The sequence below is a fragment of the Bubalus kerabau genome, chromosome 21, assembly GCF_029407905.1.
Source record: "Bubalus kerabau isolate K-KA32 ecotype Philippines breed swamp buffalo chromosome 21, PCC_UOA_SB_1v2, whole genome shotgun sequence".
NCBI lineage: Eukaryota > Metazoa > Chordata > Mammalia > Artiodactyla > Bovidae > Bubalus > Bubalus kerabau.
Genome location: NC_073644.1, coordinates 7,961,821 through 7,977,464, shown reverse-complemented (window position 1 = coordinate 7,977,464; position 15,644 = coordinate 7,961,821). Strand labels below are relative to the sequence as shown.

The 15,644-nt window shown below is 38.4% G+C and overlaps 1 protein-coding gene across 1 annotated transcript in view; it reads right to left on the bottom strand.

The window, feature by feature from the left end:
* Positions 1–15,644, bottom strand: part of LOC129635728 (uncharacterized) — an 81,823-nt gene that overhangs the window by 63,920 nt on the left and 2,259 nt on the right. The window lies entirely within an intron of this gene.

Below are 15,644 nucleotides of genomic sequence, written 5' to 3'. Positions count from 1 at the left end.
TAGCACCAGGTTTTGTAAATCAGATAACCATGTATGTATGCACAGGTGTATCTCTGGATTGTCATCTGGTCCATTTGTCTTTCAAAATGCCGTTAGTTCATGGTCTTAATTATTGTCACTCGATTGTTGTTGTTGTTTAGTTACTAAGTTGTGTCTGACTCTTTTGTGACCCCGTGGACTGTAGCCCTACCAGGTTCCTCTGTCCATGGGATTCTCCAGGCAAGAATACTGGAGTGGGTTGCCTTTTACTTCTCCAGAGGATCTTCCTGACCCAGGGATCAAACCCTCATCTCCTGCACTGGCAGGAGGATTCTTTACCACTGAGCCACCTGGGAAGCCCTGTCACTCCACAGCATTCCTTAATATCAATTAGAGGATATCTTTCATCTTTATTCTTCAAGATGGTTTTGCTGTTTATGGCCCCTTAAATTACCAAGTTGCAGAAAATAATTTTCCATACATCCCATGCCTCCCATGCATATGAATTCCCAAGTTCATATGAATCTTTTTGAGGCAACAGATATGGTATAGTAAGAAAGATTGTGAGTTAAGAGGGCAAAATTTCTGGCAGAATGTTAAATAGATAATATCTGAATTTCATTCATTTAATTTTCTTCTATAAGTCACAATTTTAAAATATACATGCATTAAACTTGAAATAAGGAAAAAGTAGTGAAAAAGGAGCCATATTTCCCTTTCTAAAAACATCCCTCGTGGAGACATAATCCTTGATTTCTAAACAGCTGTGGATAAAGCTCCATTATGCCTTTTTCATTCCTGGCACTAAGTTCCTAGAAGTGATTAGCTCTATGATATGGCATACAGAAATAAATTGTAAATGACTCTGCAGTTGAGATCATGTATCCAAACATGCATTGTGCTTTTTGGCAAGGAAACCATAAATGTTAATCATCACATGGAGTGTGCCAAGCAAATAGATCAAAATAGCAAGAATATAATCACATATTTGTGAGCTAGATAACACCATCACCGTCCTCTCTAGGTTGGTGGAGGTGAGTGTATCCAACCCGTGCTCATCCTTGCCAATGTTTACTTAATCGTTGATTGATTCTCTGGCAGTCAGCAGGTAATTGGCATATAATCAGGAAAAAAGATAAATATTCCAAAACCCAACCCTCTTGCCTGCCTAGTGAAGTTAAAACACCTGATAAACAAAAACAATCTGAGAAAAGTAAGAGGAAAAACCAACTGGCTGTGTTCCATATGTTCCATGAAAGAAATACTTGCCATGGACACCAGGTGCCAGGTTGCCTACCTGTTCATCATACTCCTTGGTTCTTATTGCCTGGCTGTCTTGGCACCCACGACAGCCTCAACTTCCCATGAAGCAAGAATGCCCTCATCTGTCTGGTCAAGCCCATCCGGAAATGGAGTCAATAACAGGATACTTAGGTAATCCTAGTTGTTGGTGAGTGTGGCTGATGGATGTCTGGACACCTACATGGTGACTGAAATAGCTGTGAAAGCAAAGGAGAATTCACAATATGTGCAATGAGAAAGGGAAGAAAAGATGGCCACCTCTTGCAAGTCCTAGTGGCTCAGATGGTAAAAAAAAAAAAAAAAAAAAAAAATCACCTGCAATGCGGGAGACCCAGGTTCAATCCCTGGATTGGGAAGATTTCCTGGAGGAGGGAATGGCTACCCACTCCAGTATTCTTCCCTGGAGAATTCCATGGAGACAGGAGTCCGACGGCTGAGTTCGCAAAGAGTCAGACCCGAGGACGTGATGGAGTGACTAACATTTTCACTTTGCAAGCCCAACCCTTTGACAGGGCTCACCTCTGTCAGAAGCTGTGTGAATAGTGAAAGCAAATTGTGGCATTTAATCATTGCACATGTCCTCTCACGAAAAAACAAAACAAATCGCCTTTGTTGGAGCCAGAAGGACATTATGCAACCAGTAGGTGTCGGAAATCCTAAATGCAACCTGGGAGATATCTAAATGCCAGCTTTATAGTAACTGCATTTTATCTAACACAGTGTCACACTTGTAAACTGAAGACTCTGGGGAAAGATTACAATAGTCCTCTCTACCTATGTCAAAAGACTCTGAGGTTTGGACTCGATGGAAAATCAGTCTGAATGAAACTGAAATAAAACTAGGTCCTCTCTTTCTCTATTAGATCTGTCTTTCTAAGTCAGTTTGAATTGTCAAACAGATAAACTGATGCAGAAAGATAAGTATGAAAAGGAACACTTAAACCTGTTTTTGATATTCTGCTTTGGTGTACAGCAAACTCCAAATAAATAAATAAATAAAACACACACCTTCTTGAAGTAATATGCAATATAATATATGCTATTTGGTTGAATAGGAGGCTTCCCTGATGGCTCAGCAGGTAAAGAATCCATTTGCAATGCAGGAGACACAGGAGACGGAGGTTCGATCCCTCGATAAGGAGGATTCCCTGCCTGAAAGAGGAAATGGCAACCCTCTCCAGTACTCCTGCCTGGAGAATCCCATGGACAGAGGAACCTGGTGGGCTACAGTCCACGGGGTCCCACAAAGTCAGACAGGACTGAGTGAGCATGATACCTCTCCCTCTCTCTCTCTAAAAATATTACTTACATCCCACACTTGAAAATCATACAGGCCTCTGTTAAAGAATAAAATATATACTTCAAATATCCTAGAGGGCTTACAGGGGTCATGCTTCATTCCCTAGTTTGAGAAACACTGACCCAAAAATCTAAAATATTATTTGAAAAAATAAATTCCCATAGGAAATTGTTATTAAAAATAAAACATAAAATATCTTTTTTTAATTAAAACCAACTTATAAAATATTCTAAAAGACTTTAAGATCCATCTCTGAATCTCCATGAAACTAAGCTTAAGAAAATGGGTTTGTCTGATTTTCCATTTGACTTTCTTCAGCAAACAGCATGAGGTAACCAATCTCTTTTTAGGGACCTAGGATAGCAAGGACTACAGACACTAATCCAGACAAGTCAGACCTACTTTCCATCTACTGCACAGGTGAGTATTTCAACCTATAACTGCTTCATCATAAATTAAAGGATATATTTTTGGTATCAAATGAAAGGCTCAATTTTAATTCACCTAATAGTCTCCTTTAATGATATCTAATTAGGACATCTGTTCAGGGTTCACAATGTTACATCCTTCATTTGGCTTTTCCCATTAAGTTAGCATTATGGTGATTTAACTTTTCTATTAAAAGTTCATTATTAATGGAAATATATAGATAAATGAATATGTAGTTCACATATATATATATGTATATATGTAACTTACAATACTAGAATTTGCTTCCTAAGTAGGTTGAATGAACTCATTCTTTTTTTAGCTAATAACTGGATTAATCTTATTAAGGATTTAGAATCCCCTTTTACCCCTTCTCAGAAAATCTCTAAATTCAAGTCCCTCCATAGAAGTTCTAGCATTAACTACATGTATCAGTCGACAATGACTGGAAGATTAAAATGATGATGTAGTGAAGACACAAGTATCTGATGCTTTTCTTTTAAGATTCTGTTCTGCAGCAGTGCACTTTGAAATATCTTCTTAAATGAAAACAAAAATGGAAATAATTTTTATCTCCAACTTATAAAGTTTATAGGGTCTAAAGTCTTGTTATTAACTACACAAGTTGGATCTTTGAAAACATCGATGGAAAAATATTCTTTTAGGTAATATATTTTCAGTTCTTATAGTGATTTTTTTAGTCTTACAGATCATTACCAAATGAAAAGATTCAAATTAAAGTTCTGATTTTTCTTCACATGAAACTGCCACAAAGTATTTTCACTTCTAAAGATATATCTAACTTCAATGTATATCTGATTTTACTATGGAACATTGGTTATAAATTCAGCATTAATCCATTCTACATTTCTATTTAATTCTCCCCATTAGTTTTATAGACATTCTGAATTATTATATTCTATTAATTATACTCTAGTATTTAAGTTCATTGGGCAACTGTTTAACTCATCCTGGTCACTTATCGTGTTCTTGGGTTTAATATCATTATTCATAGGTCACATAATCTTATATTATCAGTTTCTATATGTCTATAGAAACAAAACAGAATCTCAAAGAAAATGATGCTAGAAATGGAATTTTTGAGACATCTGTGGCATATCATTTTTGTATATAAAACATGACAATTAAACCTGGAAAATAAATTATCATATTTCAGAGAATCCAAACACAGAGACCACTCATAGATTACTCAGGAAATATGTTGATTACATCTAAATTACTGATAATATAAACTACTCAAAATAATCAGGAAGGAATTATTACACTTTCTAAAATAATGGCTTCAAGCCGATTCAAGTAATAATGGTGTTCCTGTTGGTATGCATTTAGAGAAAGTGTTTTAAAATGAGAAACTGCAAAAGTGTACATTCATTTTCATTAATAGTATTAGCAATAATGCTGATTTTTTATGGAAGTACAACCACTCTGACTTTAAATTTTAACTCAAAGCTTTAATTTTTTAAATCATAAGTATAAATGGTGGATGCTTTATGAAAATACTTCAGACTTGTGGCTGGGAATGATGGCTGCAATTTCTTTGACACTCCTCCTATTGAAAAGCGGAATCTATTTCCACTCTCCCTGAAACTGGGTTAGTCTGTGACTTCTTTGATGTAAGAAGTACAGTGGAAGAGGTGATACAGCATTTATGGAAATATTAATAGCTTTTACAAGGAGCACCAGCTCCCCCCTTGCCCTCTCGTGTCCAGTGGTGACAGGTCAGAAGTATGACTGCTCTATCAGAAAATCCTCATGAAGTGGCCCGGGACCACATGGAAGGGACACAGGAGCCCATTAAGCCCCTCCTTTCACATGCCCCCCACCAAGGTACCAGTCATCTTAGACAACCTGGCCCAGCTGCACAGCTATCAGCTAAAACCCTTCAACATCAGATGAACCAGAGACTTTCCCAGACCTGCCTGAAAGTCAAACCCACGATATCATGAGATTTAATACATTGGTCATTATTTTTAACCTCTAAACTCAGGATAGTCTGATAAGTGGTAAGAGATAACTGGAACAAAAGCTTTCTTTAAAGGTAGGATTTTCTTTTTAATGAAATGATGCCCGCTGTTAGTTTCCATTCAAATTGTTAATTATGACAAATCTGCTACAGAAAATAATTAGCAAGAATTTTCATGCAGGTGATCTTTGAGCCACATAAATAGCTCAGTGGGTAAAGGATCAGCCTGCAATGCAGGAGACACGGGAGATGCGGGTTTGATCCCTGGATCAGGAAGATCCCTTGGAGAAGAAAATGGCAACCACCCCAGTACTCTTGCCTGGGAAATCCCATGGACATTGGAGCCTAGAGGGCTACAGCTCATGCGGTTGCAGAGTTGGATACAGGTGAGTGAACACACACGCACACTTTCAGAAGAACTGCTAGTGCTAGATTGTTCTCAAGGGGATAGAGTTATTGAGAACCAGACCTAACAAACCAAGATCCAATATACAGTAGACTTTAATTATTCATTATTGTTTAAAACATCTATGTCAGTGATCTGTGCTATTTCTTATCAATTTTTCTTGGCAAAGGATTTTTTTTCCTATTGAAGATTACAGCTATCAAAACATTTCTGAGAAGTATAAAGATTCACTCCACTAGAAATTTATCATAAAAATATGGTGAGGGCTCTAAAGAAACTAATTATAAAGGAATACATCTTCTACAGCAGGCAGAATACCAAGCAGAGTAATAAATATTTTGCAACCATAGAATATAATCTCTTGTACCTAAGATTTCATAAGATTCCAAGATAAATGAAACATTTCAAAAAATCAATGAACTTGACGAATTTTGAAGACTTTCCAAGAAACAATATTTTTCACATTGACAGACTGTTTTCTTACAAAGTGGGGAAATTAGCAAATTTCTAGCCATATGCATGTCTCCTGTATGAGTCCTGAGAAATATATGTAAATAATGATTCTTAAGGGAGCAATTATTTTAATTCTCTTTATGCTCTGAATGTTGATGTAATACAGAAAGCTCCAACTCAGAGTATTCATATTAATTTTCTTTATGAAACTGAGAACTACATTTTTACAAAAGAAGCTAAAACAAGAAAAGCTGATCAGTGATATTAGGCAGTGATATCGTGTTAGAAAGACAAAAATTAGTCTCCTCAGGCATTTAGCACTGAGAATCCAGGTGCCAGAGTTGGTAAGTACTCTGCTTCTGCTTTTCCCTCAATGTATTTATGAATTCCTAGAGCCTAAGAAGCTGAGAAGTCTAGCACAAAAGCAGCAGGTAAGAGCTAGAGAAGATATCCAGAATTTTCAGTCTGCTCATGATGTACAGAAAGGAAAAAAAAAAAAGTTCAATATATTTGAAAAAGAGTAAATGATGTAGCATAGAGAAGAAAGAAAAAGACAGAGAGATAATGTGGAACAGAGTGTAAATTTGGAGTTCAGTAAAGGAAGATGGAACATAAATATTATCTGAAGAGATCTTAATCAATAATTTTCTAAAATTCATGCACGTCATGCTTCCGATTCAAGAAGTGCCACAAACTTAAAGCAGAGCCAGAAAATCTATAGGAATGAAAGGTTGCTGGCTGCTTGGAATTGGGGACAAGATTCTCTATTTTTTTTTTTTGGCCCTGCCTCAGGGCATGTGGGATCTTAGCTCCCTCTGCAGGGGAAGCAAGGGTCTTAACCATGGGGCCCCTCAACCACGGGACCCTTAACCGCGGGGCCCTTAAGCGAGGGACCACCAAGGGAATCCCAGAGATTTCTCTGACGTGATGACAAAGTTCTAAAACCAAACAGTGCTAATGGTTGCCCAACTCCATGAGTTTACTAAATAGCATTGAATTGTACAGAAAAATCAGTGAATCGTGTCATATAAATTATACATCAGAAAACCTGGTAAAATAACCAAAAGCAAGATTTGATATGAAGAAAACTACACCTAGAAATAAGAGGGGGTGTGCAAAAGAACAGTGAAAAAGAGTAGGTATCAAAAGCACTCAGATAAAAGACATAATACCTTTGACTTTTTAAAAGTAACATTTGGTCTCCTGGTGCATAGAGCATATTTTCAGTATTCTGTAACAAAATATTTTAAAATAAATAGAGAAATCTGGAATGTCATTCATCCGGTTGTTAACAGTGATTATTTTTTTAAGGGTAAGATTAAGATTAGAACCAGACATCCTGGAACGTGAAGTCAAGTGGGCCTTAGGAAGCATCACTACGAACAAAGCTAGTGGAGGTGATGGAATTCCAGTTGAGCTACTTCAAATTCTAAAAGATGATGTTGTGAAAGTGCTGCACTCAATATGCCAGTGGCCACAGGACTGGAAAAGGTCAGTTTTCATTCCAATCCCAAAGAAAGCAATGTCAAAGAATGCTCAAACTACCGCACAACGGCACTCTTCTCACACTCAGCAAAGTAATGCTCAAAATTCTCCAAGCCAGGCTTCAACAGTATGTGAACCATGAACTTCCTGATGTTCAGGTTGGATTTAGAAAAGCCAGAGGAACCAGAGATTAAATTGCCAACATCCTCTGGATCATAGAAAAAGCAAGAGAGTTCCAGAAAAATACCTACTTTTGCTTTACTGACTACACCAAAACCTTTGACTGTGTGGATCACAACAAACTGTGGAGAATTCTTCAAGAGTTGGGAATACCAGACCATCTGACCTGTGTCCTGAGAAATCTGTATGCAGGTCAAGAAGCAACAGTTAGATCTGGACATGGAATAACATACTGGTTCCAAATCAGGAAAGGAGTATGTCAAGGCTATATATTGCCACCCTGCTTATTTAACTTATATGCAGAGTACATCATGTGAAATGCCAGGCTTGATAAAGCACAAGCTGGAATCAAGATTGCCAGGAGAAATATCAATAACCTCAGATATGTAGATGACACCACTCTTATGGCAAAAAGTGAATAAGAACTAAAGAACTGAAGAGCCACTTTAAAGAGCCTTTAAAGTGAAAGAAGAGAGTGAAAAAGTTGGCTTAAGACTCGATATTCAGAAAACTAAGATCATGGTCCATTTCCATCACTTCACGGCAAATAGAACAATGGAAATAGTGAGAGACTTTATTTTGGGGGGGGGCTCCAAAAATCACTGCAGATGGTGACTGAAGCCATGAAATTAAAAGAAGCTTGTTCCTTGGAAGAAAAGCTATGACCGACCTGGAAAGCGTGTTAAAAAGCAGAGACATTACTTTGCCAACAAAGGTCCATCTAGTCAAAGCTATGGTTTTTCCAGTAGTCACGTATGGGTGTGAGAGTTGGACTATAAAGAAAGCTAAGCACAGAAGAATTGATGCTTTTGAACTGTGGTGTTGGAGAAGGCTCTTGAGAGTCCCTTGGACTGCAAGGAGATCCAATCAGCCCATCCTAAAGGAAAGCAGTCTTGAGTATTCACTGGAAGGGCTGATGCTGTAGCTGAAACTCTCATACTTTGTCCACCTGATGCGAAGAACTGACTCATTGGACAAGACCCTGATGCTGGGCAAGATTGAAGGCGGAAGGAGGAGGGGACAACAGAGGATGATATGGTTGGAAGGCATCACTGACTCAATGGACATGAGTTTGAATAAGCCCTGGGAGTTGGTGATGGATAGGGAAGCCTGGCGTGCTCCAATCCATGGGGTTGCAAAGAGTCAGACACAACTGAGTGACTGACCTGAACTGAAGATTAAGAGTGATGATAACATTTATCTCACAATTAGTAGCTGAATATTTCACAATGATAGCTATTGGAAAAAAATGTCTTAAAATATATTAGAAAAATATAGTGAAGTGGAATTTATTCAATAAATACATAGTAAAATAGAATCTGTGCCACAAAACTACTTTTTAAGTATCAAAATAATTTGAAATGCCAAGGATATTTTGTATATAGCAAATTCTTAGAGATGGCATGAATTGCATTTTAGGAATGATGTATTTGATCCAATTTATATGCACTTGTTAGATAACCCTGAGTCCTTTTTTCCAATCTGTAAAATAGCATCGTATTTGAAGCCACTGGCAGGATTACAGTTAAAGTCTCTGTATAATGAAGTGCTTGAGAATTGAGAAGTCTGTCTGAGAGCATTCTATTATTCTTAAAGGATCTATCGTATCACGAGTGTTCCCATCCTCTAATACAAGAGACTGTGTCTCACTGAGGTCTACAGTGATTGAGCCTGCATATCAGAACCTGGATAGATTCTGTAGCAAAATTAGAAATGAACTGCCCAAACCTAATTCCATGCTGGCTCAGTGGTAAAGCACCCGACTGCCAATGCAGGAGACATGGGTTGGGGCCTTGAGTCAGAAAGATTTCCTGGAGAAGGGAATGGCAGCCCACTCCAGTATTCTTGTCTGGAAAATTCCATGAACAGAAGAGACTGGCAGGCTACAGTCAATGAGCTTACCAAAGAAGTGAACACAACTTAACAACTGAACAATAGCAACAAAAGAATCCAAGAAGCAAAATGTTTGATCAAGACCTTGGCCAGAAATGAAGCTTAAATAATTTCAAGGGGAACCCAGGACTCAAAGGATATTTTCATATTGGTACTGGTAGGAAAGGGAATCCCATTTGCTGCATAATACCAGAAAACAACCCTGTAAAGACCAGGTGAGATGGAGTTTCATGGCAACAGTAAGGCCTAGAAAAGTAGTCAAGAATTTATAATTATACAAGGGTGCTGTGTGTTCAGTTGCTCAGTCGTGTCTAACTTTTTGTGACCCATGGACGGTAGCCCACCAGGCTTCACTGTCCATGGGATTTTCCAGGCAAGAAAGCTGTAGTGGGTTACCATTTCCTCCTCCAGGGGATCATTCCAACCCAGGGATTGGATCCACGTCTCCTACATTGGCATGTGGATTCTTCACCATGGGAAGCCCCATAATTACATGATCTCTGGAAAATCAATGAAGCCTATCCAAGTTACAAAAATCAGCTTTTCTGACTCTTTTTGTTCATCAATTCACAAATAAATTTCAAAGTTATACTGACTTTCGCATCTGACACCCAACTTCAGGTAACTTTGGTATTTGTTTTCTCTATAACATTGCAATGAGTCACAAATAACACACCTTGCCCTGCATGATTGCCGATGGTTAAAATGGAAGACAAACCATCTAACTTTGCAAAATAAAAAGAAAAATTAGGAACGGGTACAAAAGTCCTAGTGCTTTGCTTCCACCATGATGGTACTGCCTCAGTTTCTCATGGGAGGATAAGGTAAGGTTTCTCTGAATCACGCTCCTCAAATAGCAAAACCTGAATTCTTTTCATTAATGTCAGTGGACAGAAAAGTCACCCTTGTCTGAACCTATTGTGTTAATGTAAGAAACTCAAACATAAAATTTTTCAAATTAAGCAGATTTTTTTAAACTATAAGGCAATTAAATGCCTTATTTTAAATACATTTGTCAATGAAATTACCTATGATTTTAAAAAGTAATGGACATAAGTTTGCGCAAACTCCAGGAGATAATGAAGGACAGGGAAGCCTGGTGTGCTGCAGTCCATGGGGTCACAAAGATTTGGACACAACTTAGCAACTGAACAACATCAACAACAGCAAAGTATCTCAAGCTAACTCAGACAAAAATAAAGCCTCACATTAAATTTTAATAAAATGAGTATCAACCTTGAGCTATTTGGAAATTTTGACTAAGCTATACATTGCTTAAAAACATAAGTTAACATGGAATTGTGTTGATTGAATATTGCTGGCTGCCCATAATTTATCCCACAAATAGTGAGTCAAGCCAGAGACTTAGGCAGTAAAGATTTGTTCCAGTTTATGCTCACAAATGTTGGAGACTATAAAATTCAAGGCACAGTGTTAAGTATTTGGCCACTGGCCATGTCAACAATATGTTATATAAACTGCTTTTAACGTCCAGTGAGAAAGTAAACTATTGGGCAGATAGCAAGACAGGATTCAAATCGCCATGCTACAGTAAACCTGTAACTCTATGAATTTCTATGAAGATGTACAAAACCTTCTAGAACTAACACCCCCAAAAGATGTCCTCTTCATTATAGGGGACTGGACTGCAAAAGTAGGAAGTCAAGAGATAACAGGCAAATTTGGCCTTGGAGTACAAAACGAAGCAGGTGAAAGGCTAACAGAGTTTTGCCAAGAGAACACACTGGCCATAGCAACACCCTCTTCTGACAACACTCTACACATGGACGTCACCAGATGGTCAATACTGAAATCAGATTGATCATATTCTTTGCAGCCAAAGATGGAGAAGTTCTATGCAGTCGGCAAAAACAAGACTGGGAGCTGACTGTGGCTCACATCATGAAGTCCTTATTGCCAAATTCAGACTGAAATTGAAGAAAGTAGGGAAAACCACTAGACCATCCAGGTATGACCTAAATCAAATCCCTTTCAATTATACAGTGGAAATGAGAAATGGATTTAAGATTAGATCTGATGGACAGAGTGCCTGAAGAACTATGAATGGAGGTTCATGACATTGTACAGAAGCCAGTGATCATGACCATCCTCGTGGAAAAGAAATGCAAAAAGGCAAAATGATTGTCTGACAAGGCTTTACAAACAGCTGAGAAAAAAGAGAAGTGAAAGTCAAAGGAGAAAAGGAAAGATATAAGCATCTGAATGCAGAGTTCCAAAGAATAGCAAGGAGAGACAAGAACGCCTTCCTCAGCGATCAATGCAAAGAAACAGAGGAAAAAAACAGAATGAGAAAGACTAGAGATCTCTTCAAGAAAATTAGAGATACCAAGGGAACATTTCATGCAAAGATGGGCTCGATAAAGGACAGAAATGGTATGGACCTAACAGAAGCAGAAGATATTAAGAAGAGGTGGCAAGAATACACAGAAGAACTGCACAAAAAAGATCTTCACGAGTCAGATAATCACGATGGTGTGGTCACTGACCTAGAGCCAGACATCTTGGAATGTGAAGTCAAGTGGGCCTTAGAAAGCATCACTACGAACAAAGCTAGTGGAGGTGATGGAATTCCAGTTGAGTTATTTCAAATCCTGAAAGATGATGCTGTGAAAGTGCTGCACTCAATATGCCAGCAAATTTGGAAAAGTCAGCAGTGGCCACAGGACTGGAAAAGGTCAGTTTTCATTCCAATTCCTAGGAAAGGCAATGCCAAAGAATGCTCAAACTACCGCACAATTGCACTCAACTCACACGCTAGTAATGTAATGCTCAAAATTCTCCAAGCCAGGCTTCAGCAATATGTGAACCGTGAACTTCCTGATGTTCAAGCTGGTTTTAGAAAAGGCAGAGGAACCAGAGATCAAATTGCCAACATCCTCTGGATCATAGAAAAAGCAAGAGAGTTCCAGAAAAACACCTACTTTTGTTTTATTGACAACGCCAAAGCCTTTGACTGTGTGGATCACAATAAACTGTGGAAAATTCTTCAAGAGTTGGGAATACCAGACTACCTGACCTGCATCCTGAGAAATATGTATGCAGGTCAAGAAGCAACAGTTAGAACTTTACATGGAAACACAGACTGGTTCCAAATCAGGAAAGGAGTACTTCAAGGCTGTATATTGTCACCCTGCTTATTTAACTTATATGCAAAGTACATCATGTGAAATGCCAGGCTGGATAAAGCACAAGCTGGAATCAAAATTTCCAGGAGAAATATCAATAACCTCAGATATGAAGATGACACCACCCTTATGGCAGGAAGCAAAGAAGAACTAAAGAGCCTCTTGATGAAAGTGAAAGAGGAGAGTGAAAAAAGTTGGCTTCAAACTCAACATTCAGAAAATAAAGATCATGGCATCCAGTTCCATCACTTCATGGCAAATAGATGGGGGAACAATGGAAACAGTGACAAACTTTATTTTTGGGGGGCTCCAAAGTCACCGCAGATAGAGACTGAAGCTGTGAAATTAAAAGACACCTGCTCCTTGGAAGAAAAGCTATGACCAACCTAAACAGCCATATTAAAAAGCAAAGACATTACTTTACCAACAAAGGTCCGTCTAGTCAAAGCTATGGTTTTTCCAGTAGTCATGTATGGATGTGAGAGTTGGACTATAAAGAAAGCTGAGCACTGAAGAATTGATGCTTTTGAACTGTGGTGTTGAAGAAGACTCGTGTGAGTCCCTTGGACAGCAAGGAGATCAAACCAGTCCATCCTAAAGGAAATCAGTCCTGAATATTCATTGGAAGGACTGATGCTGAAGCTGAATCTCTAGTACTTTGGCCACCTAATGCAAAGAACTGACTCATTGGAAAAGACCCTGATGCTGGGAAAGATTGAAGGCAAGAGGAGAAGGGGATGACAGAGGATGAGATGTTTGGATGACATCATCGATGCAATGGACATGAGTTTGAGTAGACTCCGGTTCTTGGTGTTGGAGAGGGAAGCCTGGTGTGCTGCAGTCCATGAGGTTGCAAAGAGTCAAACAGGACCGCGCGAATGAACTGAACTGAACCATGTATTTCAGGAGTGTACTTTTAGCTAAAGTCTTGTTAGAAGAAAAAAGAATGAACTACTTTTCAGAACAACAACAAAAGAAACATGCTTTTGCAGTTGGAAAAAAAAAATATCTGTCTGTTTGTTTGTCAACATTGTTTCATTATATGGGACTACAGGTGGCATGTTTATATGCTAAAAGGAATATACCAGTGAGGAAGAGAAAATTATTGATGTAGAAAAAAGAATATATAAAACTAGAACATTATTTTGTAATTTTTATTGTGGTAATTTGAAGCATAATAGAGAGAATATTATTTCATAAACCTCCACATATTTAGCAACCAGCTTATGGACATATTGTCAGTCTTGTATATTGGTCACCACCCTTGTATTTTTCTTGTGTAGTATTTGTTCAGGATTTATTTATTTTAATTAATCTTTGCTGGAGTGTTTAAAGCAAATCCTACACATCATATCATTTCTACACTGAAACTTCTGTATGCATTTTAATTGAAAAAATATTAAATTTTACACCACAACATGCCATTAATCTACCTAACAAATTTGACCTTAAATCACTTAGTATTATTTGAATCTTATTTAATATTTTGTGCATGTTCAGATGTTTCCAGTTGATGCACCAATTGTTTTTATTAGTATAGATATTTAATTCTGAATTTAAATAAGGCCTATGTGTTTCATTTTGATTACTGTATCTCCTAAATCTAATTTATGCTCCAGCATTTCTCTTTTCTCTTTCTCTTTTACCATTAGCAGTTTAGAAATCAGTTTAAGGTGGTCTGGACCCAAACTCACAGTGTCTCTGAGGTCTGCCTGTAACAGCAATTCAGACACAGATTGACATTTCTAGTTGCCCATGTATATCCCCCGGAGAAGGCAATGGCACCCCACTCCAGTACTTCTGCCTAGAAAATCCCACGGACGGAGGAGCCTGGGGGGCTGCAGTCCATGGGGTCGCTAGAGTCGGACAGGACTGAGCAACTTCACTTTCACTTTTCACTTTCATGCATTGGAGAAGGAAATGCAACCCACTCCAGTGTTCTTGCCTGGAGAATCCCAGGGACGGGGAGCTGGTGGGCTGCCGTCTATGGGGTCACACAGAGTCGGACACGACTAAAGCGACGCAGCAGCAGCAGCAGCATGTATATCCCCAGCTTATTCTGGACAAAGATAAGCATGCTGGTGGTTTAGTTGCTCAGTCAAGTCTGACTCTGCAGCACCATGAACTGTATGTAGCCTGCCAGGCTCCTCTGTCCATGGAATTATGGACAAGAATACTGGAGTCGGTTGCCATTTCCTTCTCCATGATTAAGCATAATTGCATTCCAATTCTGCCTTGTTTCTTTTTTTAATTATTATTAGCTTCAAACTCTTCATTCCCATGGATTTCAAATCACTGTGTCTTACATGCCTGCTACCTACAAAATGGGAAGCATCTGCTTAGCTTAAAACTATCCTAAGCCATTTGTTTCTAACCTTATATGTTTCCCTTTGTCACAGAGAAGCATAAACTAAACTCTCTAAGTCCTGAACGAGATAGATTCAAATATCACAGAATGTAAGTCTCGACTATAAACAACATGATCAGAAAATATGACCATATATCACACAAGTATCTTAAGCTTGTCGCTATTTCCTTTTCACAACAAAATATGTGAGTTTATTTTTATACTATCTTTAAAGCTACATGGATAATTAATACAGAAAATGTCTGATGCATTTTATACATATGGAAAATGAGTTATAAATGAACATGTTGCTAGATAATGTGGGCAATTTCCATGCCTATTTCCACAGGAGTTTAAAAACTACATTCGTTTGGGACTTTCCTGGCATTCCAGTGGTTAGGACTCCCCTCCCACTCTCCAGTGCAGGGGACATGAGTTCAGTCCCTCATTTGGGAACTAAGATCTCATAGGCTGCACTATGCAACAAAAAAAAAAAACCCTCAACCCCTCCCCCCAAAAATTATGATTTATGTTTGGTTGAAAGAGGCTAGCTTATTAGAGAAGGCAATGGCACCCCACTCCAGTACTCTTGCCTGGAAAATCCCATGGATGGAGGAGCCTAGAGGGCTGCAGTCATGGGGTCACTGAGGGTCGGACACGACTGAGCGACTTCACTTTCACTTTTCACTTTCATGCATTGGAAAGGAAATGGCAACCCACTCCACTGTTCTTGCCTGGAG